Raw genomic sequence first — 5,000 nt, 5'->3', positions numbered from 1 at the left:
CCAATATTATTTTTTGTTCCATCGTCTTTCCTGTGGCCCATGCCTTCTTCCGTTTCTCTGCAACGCACCACAGTCCACTTGCCATCTCACACTGCTCACCTTGTCCGTGATAACTGCATCAGGGGAAGAAAATAATAAATAACAAGCTTGTAATGGTTGAACACATCCACGATGTGCCCCAGCCAGGTCCCCAGGACCCTGGTCTCCTCTGGTCTCTCTTTGTGTTTCCTTTGACGACTGAAGAGAGCCAGCTGTGGAGGAGAGGCTGCAGACCAAGGCTACTGTGTGTGTGTGAGAGAGGGAGAGAGAGAGAGAGAGAGAGAGAGAGAGAGAGAGAGAGAGAGAGAGATTCAGCAAGTGATTTTTCCGTAGAGTTGTTTTCCACTATTTATATAAAGCTAATTTATCATTGTCCATAATCAATGATCAATAGCCAAGCAATTGCCTAGTGGCAATTGCTTGATTGCCAAAGCTAGATTGATAATATTCATCATCAATTGGAAAACATATGTCCAATAGAAAATAAAGTTAATTCTGCTAATTCTTCAGCTTTGTTTGTTTTGTGGAGTGCGAAGGACAAATACAGAAGGAGAAATTTAAGACGCGAGCAGAGGACCTCTTTGAGCATTAACATACAGTCGGGTAAAGTTTGTCCACCTCTTCCTTTCATAAGTTTAAAGGAATTCGGCTTGGCAGCTGGGCTTCACGACCAGCGTTCTTCGTGACTTTTTTGCTGCGGCCTTGGGACAAAGGCTGTATCTCCTTCAACGTCGCTCCCTCTCTTAGTACTGAAGAAACTGAAAGCCAGATTCCTGGGAGATTATGAAAGATTTTTGTACAACCTGTTGAAGATAATCAGAAAGAAGTCATCCATTTATATTACTAAAATGAATCACCGCTTTCATTGTACTTTTAGGAGTGTTTTTTTTGTCCAATGAAGTGTACACTTTATGAATGTGTGCGTGTCCGCGTGCCCTCTATGTGTGTAATCCGTGAAATGACAACACAGATCCCCGTTTCAACGACCGAGTCGACCACGGACGCTGAAAGGTCCCATGGCATGAAAAATGTAGCTAGAAATGGCGTTAGCAGTGAAACGAGCACTAGGCATTCTGCTCTGCCTTTGAAAAATGAAAGCTCAGACGCTCCGATTTCACAGATTTGGCCCCTTATGTCGTCATAAGGGGCCAAGCTACCTCCCCTTTCTCTGCCTTGCCCACCCAGAGAATTTGGCCCGCAAATGAGACAATGAGCTACGACCGTGCAAGTGCCACATGTGTGTGAGTGTGTGTGAATACACACAATGCAACTAGGGTGACCAGATGTCCCGCTTTGTGCGAGACAGTCACGCATTTCCATTACTTTGTACACGTCCCGCAAATTGAGACGTTGTCCCGCATTGTTATTGAAAGTCAGACTCGATTTTATGAAATGCATGTTTTGAGGGCTGTCGTCAGGGAGCGGGCAGGCTGTTTGATCATGTCCATCAAACTGGGACGCTGACGCAGGTTAAGGGCACGCCCACCAACAAGAAACAATGCAAATCAGGTCAGAGCGGAGAGCACGACCCGTACGGCTAAGAAGAGGAAATGCAGCTGCACTAAAGACTGGAAACTATCTAGCCCTGGGTGAAACCAGTGAAAGGGCGAGTCTGGCATAATTTAGTGTGAAGTTTGCTTGAGCCATTTTCCGTTTCACACGGAAGAAGTGAATATGACGTGCAACGACACAGACAATGCGAGACTCACAAAAAATGTGTTGCTCAAAAGGAGGCTTCCTAGTCTATGCATACGGGAAAGTTGCATTTAAATAAGATATATTTGTAACGTTTATATTTGTAGGCTTTTATGTGCTACTGAATCAACCTGATGGCAAAGCATAGTAATAATATAAGCAAAGAATATAAATGTTTATTTATTGAAAGTTTTTTTAGACTACCTCGCATCGGTATCTCACATTGTCCCACATTGTCCCACATTGTCCCACACAAATGTAGTCTTTGTTCAACATCTGGTAAATTGGGATCTGGTCACCCAAACTGCAACGCAAATGTTCTTTGTTATTTAGAAACCGTTCTGCTGTTGGAGTTATAGCCCCACTGCCCGCTGCCCGCTGCCCGCTGCCCACTGCCCGATGACCGCTGCCCACTGCGCGATGCCCGCCGCGGGGCGATGGTGCCTCGGCGCTGCCCGCTGCCCGCTGCCCACTGCCGAGGCCCTGGTGCCGAGGCAGCGTACAGCGGGGCTCCGGCGGGAGACAATCGCGGTCAACAATCGCAGGCAACAGTCCCTTTCTCCTCCATGTCGCGTTTTAGTCTACTTCAGATTGATATCAGTCGTTTGAAATTCATAATATCGTCTGGAGGCACACACAGCTTTTGCCCATGATAACAGATATGATTTGATATAGATATCTATGTATAATATGATATTATTTAGATATAGAGCTCCAGGACTCCCGCTGGAGCACCCGGAGTGTTCTAGAATATTTACAGAACACGGCCGGAATATGAGTGTCATTAACTTGCATTGGAGCAAATTCTGAGGGCATATTATGGAAATATCAGTGATTCTGTGAGGCCACCACAGATTTTGAGTTAAGCGTCCGTGGTCATTTCACGGATTCCTGTGAGACCAGGTTGGTACTAACACACACAAGCAGATGCACACACACAAACTCTTTTGCACTCAATCAATCACTTGATACACACACAAAATGACACACTTGACACACACTTATGCAATGCTGCAATGCTGCCTCTAAAGGTGTGTACATCATAAATGTATACAAACATGTTCATATTTGCTGTCCTTGTGCAAACGGTATGGCCTTTGACACTTCATTGGTAATATTCATAAGAAGTCCGGGAAGACTCCAATGTTTGTGTGTGCGTGTCTGTCTCTGTGTGTTTGTGTATGTGTGAGTGTTTGTGAAAGGAGCACTCTGTGCAGTGCGCTGCATAATTTGTGTCATGAATACATTGAAATCCAATTGTGCCTTGCATTCCACCGGTGGCTGGCCGGGGTTGTTTTCCAAGGTGCTGCTTCGGACTATGAGGGCGCGTTAAGAAGTGTAATGTTTCATCCCGTGGGAACCTCTGATGTATTGTTTTATTTACGTGTGCAATCAGAGCAAATCACAACACCATCCCTCACTTGATTCAAGTGCAATAGAGAATAGTGATAGCGGAAGGCCCCCCTTCACTTTACTGTCCTTTTTATTCCCTTTTGCTTGTTTAACAGGGTTCTAAGGAGCGCTGTGGGTGCCCTCTGCATGCTGATCTGCATCTGCTTGGCAAGGTCACAAGGTTCTCTTAGTTTTATTCTCTTGCATTGAATTTATTCTCTTGCATTAAAATTTGAAATGTACTATCTCTGTACGTCTGAGTTTTAACTTTTCATTTTCACTTGACCCCCACTAATAATAATCATACTATTAAAAACAACGATTAACCTTGTGTTCCTTGAGACCGTCTGCACCCTTTCCAGTCACGTTACTTTTGTTACTCACTACAAAGTCCCATTGATAAAAGATAGATAAAAAAATAGTCTACATGTTGGTTTTGAGGTGTACTTAGCTGGTCCAAGAATTAAAACACCCAGGCCCTTGATTGAGCTCTTACCCCTCCACTGGAATCAGACCACCATCCATTCCTCCATCCATCCACCCCTCAATCCATCCCTCCACCCCTCCATCTCTCCATCCATCCCTCCACCCCTCAATCCCTCCATCCCTCCACCCCTCTCTCCCTCCATCCCTCCCTCCATCCCTCCACCCCTCAATCCCTCCATCACTCCACCCCTCTCTCCCTCCATCCCTCCATCCATCCCTCCACCCCTCAATCCCTCCACCCCTCAATCCCTCCATCCCTCCACCCCTCAATCCCTCCATCCCTACACCCCTCTCTCCCTCCATCCCTCCATCCATCACTCCACCCCTCAATCCCTCCATCCCTCCACCCCTCAATCCCTCCATCCCTCCACCCCTCTCTCCCTCCATCCCTCCATCCATCACTCCACCCCTCAATCCCTCCACCCCTCAATCCCTCCATCCCTCCACCCCTCTCTCCCTCCATCCCTCCATCCATCCCTCCACCCCTCAATCCCTCCATCCCTCCACCCCTCCCTCCCTCCATCCTTCCCTCCCTCCACCCCTCCCTCCACCCCTCCATCCGTCCATCCCTCCATCCCTCCTTTCTGGCCAGGGCGGAAGCCTCCTGGATCAGCCGGGGCTGGTCTCTCTCTTTCCAGTGTGTCTCGCATTACTTGAGCTTCAGCATGTCACTGGTGCCAGGCTTCTATCCAGCTCCCAGACACTGGAGCTGGGTCAGGGTTTGACAGTAGAGCGCTAGAGAGTTAGAGCAGGGAGAGCGGGTCACTGTGTGTGTGTTTGTGTGTTTGTGTGTGTGTGTGTGTGTGTGTGTGTGTGTGTTTGTGTGTGTGTGTGTTTGTGTGTGTGTGTGTGTGTGTGTGTGGTCCCTGGGCTGACTCAATGCTGTCCATGCTCAGGGTGTGGCAGATTCTGTCTCTCTCTGCAGCAGTAGTATATCATCTGGCTTAACATATCGACGCCTCTGGGAGCCTCAGCATGTGTGTGTGTTAAGTCAAAAGGCAAGTCAAACGTTTAAATTATACATTTATTTTAGTGCTCTACAAAGCTACAGCAGGCCTACTGCATATTTTGATGAAAAGGAACAATCTATAAAGGAACGTTTTGTAGAATTACAAGGTAGTAATTTAGAAGTGCTTTGTCATTTAAGAAAAGGACAGTTTTTGGCTAGGTTGAAAGAAGTGGCTCGACTCAGGTAAACTTGAAAAACTTAAATTTTCACCAATTTCGTATTAGGTTCACCAGCTTTGATACGAATGAAGTCAAATCTTTTGGATAACACTCCATTTAATTTGAAAGCTCCCCGGCTTCACATATCATACATGTCAAATAGTCTGTGTGCATTGATGCATGTAATGTTAGTACTTTCCGATGTTTGACATGTTTTTCCC

The sequence above is a fragment of the Pollachius pollachius genome (genome assembly GCF_949987615.1).
Source record: "Pollachius pollachius genome assembly, chromosome: 12".
Taxonomy (NCBI): Eukaryota; Metazoa; Chordata; class Actinopteri; order Gadiformes; family Gadidae; genus Pollachius; species Pollachius pollachius.
Note: the sequence above shows the minus strand (reverse complement) of the source record.